The sequence below is a fragment of the Chanos chanos genome, chromosome 3, assembly GCF_902362185.1.
Source record: "Chanos chanos chromosome 3, fChaCha1.1, whole genome shotgun sequence".
Taxonomy (NCBI): Eukaryota; Metazoa; Chordata; class Actinopteri; order Gonorynchiformes; family Chanidae; genus Chanos; species Chanos chanos.
The window spans coordinates 9,043,883-9,060,868 of NC_044497.1; positions in this window are offsets into that span (position 1 = coordinate 9,043,883).

Consider the following 16,986-nt stretch of genomic DNA (forward strand, 5'->3'; position numbering starts at 1 on the left):
AAGAGGTTACACCTCCGTACATGACGTTTTGTCATACTCTTGGTTTGTGCTTGGTGTTTGTTGTGACCAGAGTGCGAATTATACAATGACAATCAAGGGGGTCAACTTTTTCTCCACGGCTATGTAGCATAGAATATATAAATGTTTCGACCCCCCCAGCCCCCCCGAACTGTTGTTTTCACCTCTTTTGGGGCTGTCCAAGTCTTAATTAGGGGGGGTCATACCCCCCCAACCCTCACCCCCCACTCCCGTAACTCGAACCCTGGTTGTGACTGAATCATTTGTGTTAATCCTTTTATGTGATAAAAATGAATCTGCAGTGATATTTTGCAATTTTTTTAAAACACATTGTCACCTGATGAAACCACATGATATTGCACATCATTTTTAAACATCATGTCCTCGGTGTTGTTTGTCTGGTTTACTTCATAGTCTTCATAACCTCCAATACGTGAATCCTACAAAACATAGAAACAGTCAGATGGGTTTAATTCAGCAAGAGGAGAGATTGATTTGACTCTGTGTATGCTGTATGTTCATCAGCAGAGACATGCAATTTTATATTCCTTCTGGTTGGCACTTCAAGTTAGAATATCTCTTGAACATGCCATACATTAAACATGATTATAATCTATTAATATTATCAATTATGTTAAAGAGCACAGACGAAATGTGGTTTGCCATGGACCGTGCTATGGAATAACATTTGACGTGTAAGTCGTGAATATTGTAATTCATTTGTGCGGTATCCCTACTTCAGAGTCTAAATTACACGCAGGCACAGAGGGAGACTCTGGGAAAAAGCTCTGGATCTCATCAGGGCTGTGCGTTTTACAGGGAAGAGTGTGCTGAAGGCAATTTGAAATGGCACTGAGCCGGAACAAAAGCTCATCTACCAGGTCTTCAAACTCTTCCAAATAGAAACTCTGAAAGAAAAAAAAACAATAATTAGAATAGACCTTCATTTCAAGACAACGTGGCCATGAAATATTTTGAGGCGTGGAGACAGTCTGCGTGGCAATTGCTATCTGCTAAAACTCACCATACATTTATGATCTCATCGTACCCAAAATGTAAATATTTACACAGGTGCCACAGAGTTCACTGGCTGCTTACGTTGGTGTGTGTGCAGTGATCAATCCATCTTTGCTCCTTTTTGCCAGTCAAAACCAAAACCCTGTCGCCGAGATACGTGAGTACCTCTGAGAAAGACAGAAGATGCTTTCTTCTTGAAATTTGTTTAGCTGCCTTCAGAATAGATGTCTTGGCTGCAATTACCTACAGGAGTGGAAAAAACAATGTGTGGGCTTAAATGAACATACGTGTAGGACTTCAGTATGTTGTATTTGATTCAAACCCGTCTGTTGTGAGGATGTACGAGTGTGCTAGTGCCGCAATATTTATATATGTACCAATCCTGTCCAGGCAACAGACATCACGATGAAGACAGAGGCACAGTAGAGCACAATGGACACAGGAGATTGGAGACTGAGGTCATTAAGCCTACTCAGCTTGCCAATCCCTAGGCCGTGGATGAAGCCTGAATAAAAAGACCTTTTGAGGCTGCTGAAGTGAAAAGATGAGGAATGGAAGAGTAGGTTTCCTAAGCAGGAGAAGGCCACCAGGAAAATGATACCTGCCACCTGGAACACACAGAAATCACATCAGTGTAATGTGCAACTCACCATTCGCAGAAGCATTAGGAAGTTCAGAAGACACCAGGGATAAGCATGGACCACTGTTTTATGCCACTCCTCAGAGATGAGAAGCATCGGACCTTTGCTTTAATGTCATTAACAAGTGCTTCCATACTTCACGTAGACGCAATAAAAACTCCCAAAGCAAAAACACACAAACAGGTTTGCTCCATCTGTTGTAGCTCCCAGGTAATACCGTTGATTAAATGGAGTGCAGTATGCTGTGTATGGTTTTTTTTGGGGTTGCCTGCTGTTATCTCTGCTTACCATGAAACCAAGCAAGTTGGAGAGGGACATTCTCAGTGTTGCGATCGCAGTGGCCATTGTGCGGTTCAGTCGGAGAATAAAGGCGCTCTTTATCACAAGAAGAAACATGATCATTCCATGGAGGAATTGATTGAGCTGAGGAAAAAGAAATGAGACATTGAGAATATTTTATTTGCCTTCATTTACCATCTGGGATTACTTTTTGACAAAAAGCTAAATTAAATTATGGAGTGGAAGATGGTAACTGCAAAAGAGATATTTCAGGACGACTGTTTACTACTATTTCAGCTTCCCCTACTATTTCAAGACCATTTTGCGGAATACTGTTTTGTATTTCATGGATCAAGGATGACAAAACGCTCTGTCTATCTTTCTATACCCATCTATCTATAAAACAATCAGTATGAGGTATTTATGATATTTTCAGCTGTTAAACATAAACTTTCTCTGAGTGTTGTCATAATGGTGAAAGTGATCAAATATGGCTTCTCTGCTTTACCTGCTCCCCAGAGGATATCAGGCCCAAATCAACAAATGACCTGAACTCCTCCTTTTGCAGCTGGTCAATAACCTCCACTCTCAGTAAACACTGATACACACTGTAGACATAGTATGAAATGCTTGTGACAATTATGGCAGCCTACAGAGAAAAAAAAATGAGAAGTCAAAACAGTTATAAGAAAAGGAAGCAGTCAAAAACAAAATTGTGCTTTTTAATGCTTAAAAGTAAATATGTGCTCACCTCTAACCAGTTCCTTGTGTTTCGTAAGTACACATGACATCCACTCTGACTAATGAGACATATTTGGTAGGCTAGCTGAAGCATTGTAAGGACCAAGAAGAGCAGCTGTTGGGGTGATATGCACATGTCTTTAAAGCATATGTAATACAGACATTTCCAGAGCACATATTCATATGGTTTGATTTATTGTACTTACACAGCATTCAATTTTACTACTACTACTACTGCTGATGCTACTACTGCTTATAATAACAACAACAACAACAATAATCATAATCATATACTTTTCTATTATTCCAATCTGTTGATTCTGGCACATACTAAAATTCAATAAAAATTCTACAGTAATATTTGAAGAGTTTGGGAAAGAAGGTCTGAAAGTGATTTCATGTCATAAAAGGTTGTTGCTGACTGCAGCAGCTCCAGGTTTATGAGTGGACCTGACCTTAAACTGGCCCTCTGATTGGGCTGGAATCCAAAACAAGTTTGTTTGTTTTTTTTCTGAGAAATGGAGCCCATGTGACCTCACAGAGATAAAAGTAAGTGAAGTGCTCTCACCTCTACAGTTGTAATGACGTAATCAAGGGCACTGGCGCAGTAATAAACCGTAGCGGATTCGACAAAGGCCGAGGGCAGCAGGCCACCTGAGGATGGCTGCTCCACCATCAAGGAGACACTGGTGAATAGGTTGCTGGGTGGGTTGTATAACGTAAACTGTACCATTACAGCATGGGTACGTCTGTCCAGCCAGCCTCTAGTCCACAGATCCATAAGAATACTGAACGCCTCAGACCTATGTATCAATCAAAGCAATCAGAGTGTCTACCTGTAGAGAGATTCAGGTATGCTGCAAATCCGTATAGCATGCTTTTCATTTGAATTAACAGATACATCCGACTGTTGTAAAACTCAGTTGTTTGTGATGTTGATGATGATGATGTTGTACAGGTATTATTAAGCTTAACACAGTTAGAGATTCAGCTGTTGAAAGGTGTGACTGTTGTGTTTTTCAACGCAAAAGTCTGACCGTAGCTTTCCCAGGCTCACGCTTGTCCCTTTTCCTTCATAGCATCCAAGCTGCCCACAAACATGAAGGCAGCCTGAGAGACCTAAGCCAGCTTCAGCAGGGCCATTCAAAGCTGCACTGCTCACCACAGCACCACAGGCATGCATTTGTTCACAGTCGGAGAGACTGCCATTCAACCAACTGAGAACCTGATAAAAGACAAATGGCCGGTCCATCCCGTTAACCAACATTTTAGCGCCGCGTTAATGTAAACAGAGGAGGAGGGAATGAGGGAGAGAAGTGAAAAAAGGAGAGGAAAAGACAACGTTGTGAGAGACAAAGTGATTATAACCTCATTGCTAAGACAATAATCCTCCATGCTTGTTGGTTATGTCAAATATCCAGATATTAAGATTAAAAAACATACCATATTCACTATTAATGGTTGTGATGTGACTTTGCTCTTTGCATGTAATGGATTACCCTGCATGCTGAGTTGCTCGTGGCCTCTATCTTTCTCATAACTGGCTCTCCGATGAGTCCATATGCTCCTTTTGCTGCATCAGTACCGGCCTGTGTACCAAACAGAATATCAGTGAAGGTTTCGTACTCAATGTCGAGACGTGTATCTATCTCAGACCGTTACCAGCTTTGAGATTTAGAGGAAAGAACAGGAAGTGAGAGTTATAAGAATTTGATGTTCAGAGGACACCTTCTTGTCAGGTGAGTTGTCCTCGTACAGTCCATCTAAAAGCGTCGTCACAGTCCACTTCCACCATTCATCGTAGTTTCCAGTGGCATTATAAGACTTCTGTGTGTTCCTAAATGACATCAGCCATCGGAATATGACTGACAATGTTAATTGTTTCAGACTGCATATGCGGTATATAAGTACGTGGTATAACAGGTTCTCGACCTGATGCGTAATTAAACTGAGTACAGACCAAAGAAAAGGCCATAGGTACATACATCAATACGTTCAATGCACATATGTATATATCTACACTTATTTTATAAAGAATTTACTGTGTGTGAAAACAGGCTGACCGTACCTGGTAAACTGAGTTCTGATGGCTTGATTTAGATGATATTTATTATTGGAGTATTTTCCACAAGTCACAAAAAGAAGCAAGGAAAGCGTGATGACGTACAACATCATTTCACTGTGGAAAAACAATAATCATACAATTAAATCAGGAATTAAAAAACAAGAGATAAAAAAAATACTTGGATCGGGACTTTAACAGTGACCTGATGGTTCTCTGAATGAGTGTCCTCCTCTTGATTTGCCTTCTGACAGCCTTTAGTTCTCCTGGAGTTGGTGGACGGGCAATACGCAGGAAACGGGCTCTCTGTCTGGCAGCTAAAACCTGTCAATCACACATGACTTCTAGTCCAGGACTACTGTTGATCTCACTGCAGCAGATAGCAATCATATATTTAAATGAACTGTACACACATGACTTCTAGTCCAGGACTACTGTTGATCTCACTGCAGCAGATAGCAATCATATATTTAAATGAACTGTACACACATGACTTCTAGCCCAGGACTACTGTTGATCTCACTGCAGCAGATAGCAATCATATATTTAAATGAACTGTACGGGGGGGAAAAAAACATCCTTTGTAGGAATGTGGTAGGATTTACCTTTTCAAAGGACGGATGCCTGCCCTGTGACTGATGATGTGGAGGACAAATGTGATTTTCAAAGAAACAAATTCCATTAGAGATCCTGCGTTTTAGCAATCCCATGACCTCCACATCGTACGTGTCGGGAGAAAAACAATCTTTTCTCCAAATCCGCAGAGCTGAGACCAAGGCAATGATGGAAATCTGTGCCATAAGAAATAAATAAATAAACAAACAAACAAATAAACATTGTACATGCTTAACAAGCTGTTATTTAGATTTGTTCTCTTGTGTTAAAATATTGTTAGCCTACACATATAGGCAAACACACCATCCACATCTGGTTACCTAATAAATTAACGACAGCACATACCACAACTGGATGAGTCAGAAAAATGCTGCCGAGCAGAGAGAGGAACACTGAGTAGGCCCATGTTACACTCCTCGACAGGCTGAACCTGTTGCAATAAATCACTTTTCTCGTTTCTATTCGTTACACCAACAGTTTTCATACTTTAGCGGCAGGCATTGCGCAACGTTTAACAGCGGCTTACCTTGATCCGAAAACTCCAGTGACAACAGTACATGCCAGAGACAGAATTACCCATATAGTCCATGCCATGTAACAGCACCATGACGGAAGAGCAGTCAAACCACCTCCTGGTGGTTGCTCCAGGGGGCAGCCTTGCGCTGAAGAAGGAGAGGAAAGCCATGTGTTGTGGCTGGAATTTTGTTCTTTACTGACACGAAACCGTAATTAAACTGTAATCACCTGCAGCAGAACAGTCCAACTGACTATTTTTGAAACTGTGTCTTTGTGATATGTTGTCATCCTTTAAGACAGGGCGGATGGAATTAGGCGTTCCTTGCATCTTTGGACAGAACATTAGCTTGCTGCAGGGCACAAACTCTGTATCAGAAGACGGCAAGTCCAGTTTACTCTCCTGTGGCAGGCACACCCCCGTGCATGCACACACACACGCACACGTACAGAGAGAGAGAGAGGGGAGGGTGGTAATGAAAATACTCACATTATTTTATTTGAGATGAAGTAAAGATGCAACCATAAAAGAATGATTCCAGCATAAAGTACTTTTAATTTGTTACTTACCATACATATGCTATATGTTAAATTCTATCTAAGTCTCACATTTTGAGTTAGTTTTCATGAAAACACGCTATGAACTTTACCTCTTGTCTCTTCCTCTGCGTGTGCCGTACCCACTGCTGAGAATTATTCCATGACTCAAAATTACAGATGTTCGTCAGGACATTACGGTTAGCTGCGAGACAAAACAACATATTGCACATGTAAAATACCTTTACTTTGTTACTTGAAGATCTCAAGTGCTTCTTCATCTTTTAAAAGTTCAGGAAGTAAAACACACAAATGCAGAGGGGAACATGTCTGTACCTTCTAAAGAGGAGACATCAGACACCTGGACCTTATACTGAGACATGCTCTTGTTTCTGTTCGTCTACAGAGAAAAAGAAATATGAATTGCTGGCTATGCACGTATCAGATCATTGACAGTGTATGCGTGTGAATAATATCTCTGTATAGTTAACAGCGCAAATATGAGATTGCATCAATTCGCATGAAGAGAGTAGTAGCTCAGATTGACTGAGGTGTGATAGAGCATCTGGGAACACTAACTTTACTGAGGCGGAACAGCACAGATACCAGACTCCCAACGAGCATCACCGCAAAAGTGCCGCACGTCCCCATCACCATGGAGACCGCCGACACATCCGTCAAACCCGGCTCTGCCGAGTGCTGATGTCATCAGCCCGAACAGTGAGCAACACAGGAAAAAGCGAATGAAGACTTTTCAGGGAAGGAAAAAAACGAGGAATAGAGGCGATCTCGAAACGAACTCATGGGTGTTAATGAAAGCTGCTAGATGAGACCCGTGAAACAAAAGAAAATCTCTCACCTGCTCCTCCACTGCATAAATAAGCAATGTGTCAACACACATGTACCCTAGCGTGAGCAGCAGACACACGCTGAGACGCTGAAGACTGGTGAACTGGCTGTAGGACGGACAACTGTACACGGAAAACCATGGATGGAAGTCTGCAAAGTAGTCTGTGATTTTCATGTACAGCAACTGTCCAAAATACACAGGAGAGAGCGAACCGATAAAATAATTCATTACCTCTAAGAAAGAAGAACACAATCAAGCAAGAAAGACGAAAACAAACAAAGAAGAGGCAAATCATGTTTCCACAAACATGCATAGAAATCTACATTTAGAATGACGTACATAAAGGAAACAACACTATCCATGAAAGTGCAAAATCATCCACCTGTTTTTTGGTTGGTTTTTTTTCATTTTTAAAATGACGTGTGAGTTCAGAGTGTGGCATGCATACGATGTTGAATGCAGTGTTACACACACTCGGAACACAAACACTGATCGGTACCTGTTTGAATCCTGGACCTTGTTCAGAAAGGACCAGTGTCCTCTCCACATGTCCATCACCCTCGTCCACGGCCAGCCAACACTGCCCCGCGAAGAACCAGCAGGAGCCGGTCTCCAGATCTCTCACCGTCACATGACTGATGTACCAACTGGGAGAAAAGCCTCCGCAATCGTGCCACAGATGCACCTTCCAGATGTGACCAAGACTCTCCGGTGTGCTGGGAAGACACACACAGCGCTAAGTCTCTCCTAACTAATCTTTAGTTCTCTTGAATGCTTAATTTGTAATTGATTTCTTGTGAATGTGTTCGAACTGAATAAGAAGAGAGGCAAAGATACAGGATGGGTGGTAGAGTGAAAACTCACCTCAGGAGAAAAGTATTTCTGGAGTTCCGTGCAAACAGTTCATTGACGTTGCTGCTGATCTCCCTGGTCTGAGAAACACCATTCTCTCCATACAGAACGATATAGACCTGCCGCACAAAGACAACAAATGAAACTTAAAATCTATGAATTTATCTTAATTTCCATCCCTATAATCTGCATGCTGTAGCATCTGTAACATTTCTTTCTTTCTTTCTTTCTTTCTTTAAATTTTATTTTATTTTAAAATTCAAATTTCATTTGAATTTTTCTGGCTGGGACCTTGGCTGTCATGGTGCATCTGGACCTGAGACCGGTGTGAACGGTGACAGCGTAGAGCTGTTGGTCGGAAGGGCTGTTGTCTGGCAATGGGAAAAAGCTCCTCTGCTTCTCTGCACGGGCATCAGCATCCTTACAGATAACCAGCAGCACAGCGTAGACAGCCAGACAGATTACCATCACACTGCACGGCAACAGGTTGGTGTAGCCACTGAAAAACATAAAGATATGTTGTAATTCATATCAGGCTTCTGCAAGGATACAGTTTCGTGTAAAGTAGATCCCAAAATGACTCCACCTTATATACTGAGACACATCTGAGACATCATGCAGGCTGTGGATTTTCTGGTGGACCACAGTGAATGGTGCCAGGTGGTTACAGCTGAAAGATGAAAAAATGATAAAACGTCACCATCATTTCACTTTAGTAAGCTCAGGTTTAGTAAAGTGCAGCTCTACTCAATGATACCTTACTCTCTTTTTCCAAAGATTATGACGCGTACATCACGCAGTCTGCTACTCAAAACAATAGTCTCTCCAAAGCTTAGCAGCATTTGGAAAACCTCCTGCTGTGAGATGAAACTCCTAAAATCTTCCCTGGAAACATGAGTACATAATGTCTTTTCCTGTAGACGACAGGGGCTGGGGTGTACCTGCATCTGACTCCGGCTGGGGAGCGTCCCTGCAGTGGGGTGCAGTCATTAGGTTTCCATTCCCTCAGACCGTCCCAGGACAGACACTGAGTCCGCTCAATGCTAAATGTATAGTTCACTGCTCTGGCAATGTACTTAGTCCTTAGTCCTGTACTTCTGCTGTAGTCAGCGTTAAGGAGCATGACATACACGGGCCCTGTAACTGGACCAAAATCAAACAAACATGACCAGTTGATGATGTTAAACAACGCCACGTTCTGCAGATCTCTGAACTGACGAAATAGTGTCGAATCCTAAATTTAAGTTTGTCTTTCGCTGCTATTTGTGGCACTGTAATCAGTTGGTTTTTATTGAAATGATTTTCAGTGTTGAATCGACGAACCGGTCAGAGACGAAACAGGGAGGAAGATGTGAGCTGTTTCTTCTCTCCATCGATAGATTTGACGGACGTTATACAGGCTGGGAGTCGGTCTCTCAAACGTTCTGTGATAGAGTAAGAGTTTATTTAGAGCAAACACACGTATCATATCTATTCATATAGCTGGATGTTTATATTAATACTTGATTCACTAAGTTCTGGAGGCTTCCACCCACCTGAGAAGCAGTAAGATGGGAAAGGTGTGGTCAGCTGGCTTGATGAACTTCACTGTAATTTGCAGAGCCTGTTGGTGGTCCTCTGGTGTTACACTGAACCAGTGTGTATTCACATGACTGCGTTGGAGCGTGAACTCCGGGATATGGCTCCACTAGGAAAGAAGCTCATCTCAAAGTTAAATCCTCCAGAAACTGACAAAATGGTACAGGAGGTCAAATGTATAATATGATTTGGGTAAACTTGAAATGAACAAATTAAATACATTTCTCTCTTTGCTCTGGAACTCAACAATGATTGGTGTAGCAAGGCGTCGCATTTTAATCTCTCTCCTGGTGGTGCAGTTGTATAATCTCAGGTCAGCTACACACCCATTCAGCTGCAACCATATGACACAGATTAAGACAGTGTACTTCCCTTTGAAAATATCATGTGGTATATTTATATTAGGGGTGCTGTCTTTAATAAAAAAAAAATATCTCATGTCTCACCTGAGCAGGGGCTCTGCTCCAGAAGTATGGGTCATGTTTGAAGATTGTTAACAGAGTGATGACACACGAGCTGCATGGCTCACCACTGCTATGGCAAGTAAGATGTGAACCCAACAGATCAGAGAGGTAGATCTTCACCCCCCCACTGCGGTAGATCACCAGGCTCTGTGAGCTATTATGTTGTGATACTACCAAGTCCATGAAGTCAGTGCTAATGTTGTGGTGCATTGCTTTGCTGCATTGCAGGTACTTCTGAAATTCACATGAAATCGAATTGAAAAGAGGTTCCAAAGGAGAATGTATAAACAACTGAACATAACCATATAAAATGCCACTGAGATTATAGATAAAGGCTGTAATAATTAATAATATTGTTTTTTACCAGCATTAATTCTGTTGCAATGCTTATGCTGTCATAAGTCAGTTGGAGTTCCTGAGTGGACGAGAGAACTGGAGCTTCTAGGACACGTGACTGGAGAAAAACCAGTGCATTCACTATCGCAGCATCCAAAGCCAAGTTTACTGACACGTTAGGCCATGGGAAAAGGGAGGATATGAAGCCCACATACTTGGTTATCAGTTGGGCACTCTTCAAGGTCACCTTAAAGACAAGAAACAAAATGGCATGGGTGGAAAATTCTTCGAAACATCCCAAATTGATGTTTTTTCAAAAGCGAACACCCACTTGTTGAGACACTTTCATAAGATCCCTGAGGGTGAGAATGTTATCCATCAGCATTCCCTACAAAAAACACAGGAAAACACGGTTGCAGCAGGAAACAGTCATTTTTTATCTACGACATTTACAAACCGTAAGCATTCTCAAGACCACATAATAAATTACAGCATCGCCGGCACAAAACGTGCATGACTTCCAGAGAAGTTATGCACACCTGGGAAGTGAAGTTTCCAGGGATATTAAAAGACCTGATGTACTTGGTGATTGATGGTCACGAAAAGACCCGAGTACCTGGCGGCTGATGTTCAGCTGACAGGCAGCAGAGATGAGAGCCGAACGGATGTCAGTCTGCAATTCCAAAGAGGCGCGTGGGTTCAGACTCAGGCGGTTTAACACAACGGTCAGGATGGAGATATAGTGACAGATGTCACGGTCGATCCCCATCTGCATCAGGTTGGTGAGGTTACCGATACCATATGTCAAACTGAGAAACATGTGAGGAGTAAAGATGAGAAAGCAAAACCCAAAAAGTGTTGAGCTGAAGAGTGATGTATAGCCTTTATCATCTTACAGTTCGCGGTCAGGGCTGGTGAGGGAGGATGGGTCTCTCTGGAAGCTTGGGAGGACTTTCACCGTCACGGGGCAGGGTTTGGTTGCAGCTCCAAATCGATTTCTTATTTCAATGTAGATGGTGACTGTAATTGGCAAAAGTAATAGCTCATATTCTGGGTTTAAAAAAAAAGAAATTGAGTTACGTTTCTGCTGATTGCCAAAGCCATTTTCTCACATGATTACCTTCGTGTTCATTTTCGGGGTCTCCCGCAGGAAGGTGAAAATAATGTTGGAAATCTCTTCCCTCATAAAGAATTTTCCTTTTATTGCTTCCAGCACTAAAACTGTACTCATACAGTAGGTTCTGTTATACGAAAAGTTAAAATTGCCTGTTCAAATAATTAATACGGGTGCTCACAGACAAAGATGACATCAAATTCAAGCACATAAAAACGCATTGATGAGTCAATAAATATAGAAGGCATGCACCTCTTTTCCGGAAGTGCAGAATATGCCGAAGTCGGTGTGGATCTCAAAGCCTGTACTGGGCTGGACTTGGCAGGTCATTCCCTGTGGAGGCTCCAGAATGGAGAAGAACAGCTGTGTTTTCCCCTGGAGCTTTGTCTGAGAATCTGACAAGCAAAAAAGAAAGCAGACGTGTCAAATCTGACAGTCAAGAGAAAAAAAAAACAACAACAACGTAAAAACATCAAACACAGAAGATACAAAACACTTGATTACTCTGAGTGTTCATTCTGTCTCTTTTTATTAAGACCTCGTGTTTGACAGGTACAAGTGTGGGGATTATAGCACATTCCGCACGAGCAATCAAATCTGATGCACTTACGAGCAGACACCTCAAGCATGTACAGACTCTTCGATTTGAGCATGAAGGGTTTAAATGTGATGACAGAGGAGGATGTCCCTGAAACAGAGAGAAAAAGGTTCACCAGAACATAGAAATATAATTCAGACACATGAGGAATACAGGAAAAATTAAACGCAGGATGAAAATGAAAAAAAAAAAATCAAGATTAGGTCTACTCTGAATTTCTTTTATATTCTTTCTTTTTATGATTAAACAGAACATTGAAATGAGATGACGTGTTTGTTGTCAGGCTGAGCACCTGAGAGGGTATAGGACTCAAACACCACAGGGTTGATGAGACTTCTGTCCAGGTCCAGCAGGGTTTTCTTGGTTACCACCCTGTCCAAGAGACTGGGATCCACCAAGTGGCTGCCCTCCTTATCATTCGGGTTGGACATAACGTCTCCAGCTGTACTAGAACCCCCTGAATCCAGCCCTAAACCTACACAAACACAAACATGCAGTCACAGAGAATGACTATTGTGGAGCAATAGATTTTATGCATTTATAAACCTGTACAAATGCAAAAAAAAAACAAAAAAAACTTGTATTATACATGCGGTTATTACATCTTAAGCAAGCCCCGTGCCCGCCTGTTGGTCTGCCTTCTGACACTCCAGGATCAGCCTCCTCAACTCCATAATGAAAGTAATCATAGTCTGGAGAGAGCAGTATAGAAACCATATACACCACTGATAATAAAATGTAATTTATATTTTTTAAAAATGTCAGTTCCAGTCATAAGTAATATGAGAGAGCCAAACACCTGTCATGTTTAGCTGATTGTCTGATGTTGTCCCATTAGGGTCCATGTACGTACTGCTGTCAAAATGAGAGGGTTCTGAAACAAACAAAAAAAAAATTATACAGAGTATAACACATATCACTACATTTTCAGTCAGTATTTTTTATATCAATATTTTTCGACATTTTACCATTTCATTTTCGATTTTTGTTCCCACGCATGTTGTTAAGAGCAGTATTGGCTTACCCCTAGCTAGAAAATCAGGTTTCTGGAATTCAGAACCAAAGCCTAATAAATAATAGATGACAGATATTAACTTTACAAAGGTGGAGTCAAACTTTAGAGAAACAAGTCTGTTTGTATTACCTGGATGCTCTTTGATATTGAAAAAATCAGCAGTGGAGCCAGGGTAAATATTACCCTCTCTGTCAGAGGACACAGGAAGCTCAGAGATGAAGAAAGAAGGCCAAGGGAAATCATATTCACTGGAGACGTAGGAGTCTAATCCTGTAGTAACCAACCAAGACCCAACACACTGTTATTTCAAAGAGTCTAAACTTGATAGATCGGTGAGCACAATAACAAGAACACTACACAAGAAACAATTTTACCTTCCTCTGGGCTAAAAAAAACAAACAAAAAAAAAACTATAATTTGGGGACAGATGTGATGAAGTGTTTAACAGCTATTTAGCTTGACTGCAAAAACAAAGTGAATTACATGATCAGTATTTGGTGCTAAAAAACTGTCTTGTTAAATTAGTGTTGGACATGTATAGTTTTAAACGTTACATAAATTCATTATTAAACATGTTTTTTTTTTTAACTGGAAAGGCCAGGGAACACAGTGTTACAAAACTGCGGTGTAACGTGCGTTTTATTTTAACAAAAACTGCCACCAGGGTGCGCACAATCTCACGCCACAGACGTTGCCGTCAATTCAACAACGGCTTTGGTTTACGGAGCACCTTACCGAGGGAGTTCGTTACAGTTGCGCTGTCTGATGGGGTCTCCGAGCCCAAATGTTCGACTGATCTCTCATACCGGGGTTGACCCCTAGGTGGCTCACTCTCCTCAGAGACGGGCAGGGGGAAAGGAGGGAACGGGGTGCTGAGAGAAACGGTAGCTGTGGATGTATCTGCAGTGGTTTCATCATGTATATCAGCGCCGGCGGGTGCTTCTAAAGGCATGTTGTTGGTCTGGTGTTGTGGTTTCTTTGTTGTTTGAGGCACTGTGTCGTTAAATAATGGAACAGAAGCAGCGTGTGCATTGATGTTTGAAGGTTTTGATGGTACAAATGGAGGGATGAAATGATTGAAGAGAGGAGCTGCCGTCTGAGATTTCTGTTTTGGGTCCGCCGCTGGGTTTTCCTTGATTTTAGAAGATGTGCTTAGTTCCACGCTGGTACAGAAAGGGACTGAAACAGCAAAAAATAATATGATCAAAAACTGATGTAACACCAACTGCCGGCATGAAGTGAGGTTACTCTCTAGGCTTTATGCAAAATGACTGTTGCTCACCTTCAAACGAATCTTTATGGGAAGCATTAATCAAGTAAAGTTTCCAGGAATAGAGAACATTTTCTGGTGATGTTCCACAGTTTTTACAGGAAGCAGAGACAGAAACCCCCTCGTTCCAGTTGACTGAGTTTCCCTGGCAATGGTTGCAGGACACTTGAATGTAACTAAGGATAAAATTAATTCACATCAGGATTCAACTCTTAACACAAGGACCTCTAAATGAGCGTGTCTAACTCTAGAGTGTTCGTACCGCCTGCACACAAAAATTCTCAAATGATGTCATCATATCGGAATCTGCTAATTACAATTACCTCCCTTGCAGCGCTTTCGTAGCATTAAGGAATTGAATCATGTCGCAGCTTCATCAGTTTTAGGTTATATATCACTAAGAAGCTTGAACAGTACAAGATTCTTCCGATATAAATCTTGAGTTGACAAAACCTTTATGAAGAGGTTTTATTAAACAAATCAAAGGGGAAAATTTCCACCTGAACAGATCCGAGGTGACAGTGATGAACATCTCGGATGAGGACGACCGACCTCTGTTTTGGATAGTGAGAGTGAACTTGAACAGGTCAGAGTCAGAATTCAGAGAGCTGGCTGGAAAGCTGAACACAGAGGAGGATGAGGGAATATCCTCCTTAAAACAAGAACTACCAGCTGTGTTTATGGGTTCACAGTGCCAGGTGTAGCTGTGAAGAAACGGATTAAAAGCAGAAAAGTGTAGTTAGTTCTACTCACGGTGTCACACGACAAAATAACTGGACAAAGGTAAGCAGAAACACAGCTGTTGATCTGTGTATACTGCATAAAGTCATAATAAGCAAATTCATGAACTTTCAGTACCTTATGACGTCCTGAGGAAAATCAGGGTCATGTGACCTTTGTCCATCCAGTGTTACCACTGTGCTGTCACTGCGGCTGAGGAACATGTGTGTACCTCCACTGATGAAACTGATGAGAGGGCTGGGCTGTACCTCTATGTCAACACTGTAGTTACTATACACCACACTTCCGGCAATCTGGACCTGCATCAGGGAGGAAAATAAAAAATAAACTGCTGGCATTCACTCTTGTATGTAGAATTTCTTGTGAGCGTTCTTATTACTGTTTAAAGCCAAAGAAAGTTCCAGAATTGGAACAAAAGACACATTAGACACTGTTACCTTGGCTATAGCGGTGTATAGGCCATAATGAAGAAAAAAGCTTGGCAACTCTATGCTCTGTCTATGGGTCTCAACCGGTGGTAGAACAACCAGTAACCCATTGGAGTCATAGATAACCCAACTGTACAGGAGACTATTGGAGAAATGACACTGTATATGTCCTTCAAATGTCACACCAAGTCGTACAGTTTGATAGCGTTGCACCTGGACAGAGACAACGATATGTTCAAAATGACATCAATCCGTAGACAGCTTGCTATTTTTAATAAGTTTTACTACATGAAAGGAAATGTTGTCATTAATCTAACTATATGAAATGGTGATCTGGCTGGATAACTCATACCTTTATCTTGTTTGGGCCCATGTTTTTCACTGGCGGTGGTTGGCATGGCTTGTCAACAACAAATATATGACTTTTCACGGTGGCAAAGCTCACCAGGTTAAACACAGTCACTTCCACCTTGAACTCGCCTGTTCTGCAGTTCAGACAAAAAGACAAAATACATACAATCCAAATACATACAAAGACCCCACAATTACAACCCTGTCAAAAATCATGTCAGCTACTAGAATCTTTTACCTGGTAAAGACATGTTGTTCAGCGCTCCCTCCCCTCCTGTGGGTTCCATCTCCAAAGTTCCACAGATGAGATACGTTGGTGCCATCATTAATTCTGCAGCTGAAATTCACTGTGGTGTGCAGAAGCACTGAGGGACTAAAGATCAGCCTGTTGGGTCGCACTGGTCTCTGAATCACTATGGTGCACGTGTCTGAGGTTGACGTGTTTCTTCCGTCTGAGACGCTCACAGTGACGTTGTACCTGCAAGGTAAAAACAAAGCTCGTAACAACCCAAAGAATCCACTCTCCCTCCAAATCCATTCATATTTTCCAGATTAATACATTCCTGGTGAATGACGAATTACCGATCAAATTAAATTCAGAGATTCGCTGCAATGTCAATCCAGCTTCACTACCATTAATGGTCAAGTACCTGTCTGGAATGTAGTATCTCTTAGTGATGAACCTGGAGGTCGTTCTCAAGCCAGACCTCTTGTCCCCAAAATACCACTGAAACTCTAGTGGGTCAGGCTTGTTCGTCACTGCCCAGAATGTGATTTCAGTTCCTGTTTCATACTGCTGTTTCTCAGAGTGGACCCTGACAGCTGAGAAACAAACAAAATTACAGTAAGACGAATGGACTGAATGGACAATCGCCAACGCTGAGTGACAGAGTGAAGGACGTAGTGGTTTCTCCTAGAGGCTGATAGCCTGTGGACGTTGGTTTGATGTCATATATTATGGTAGTG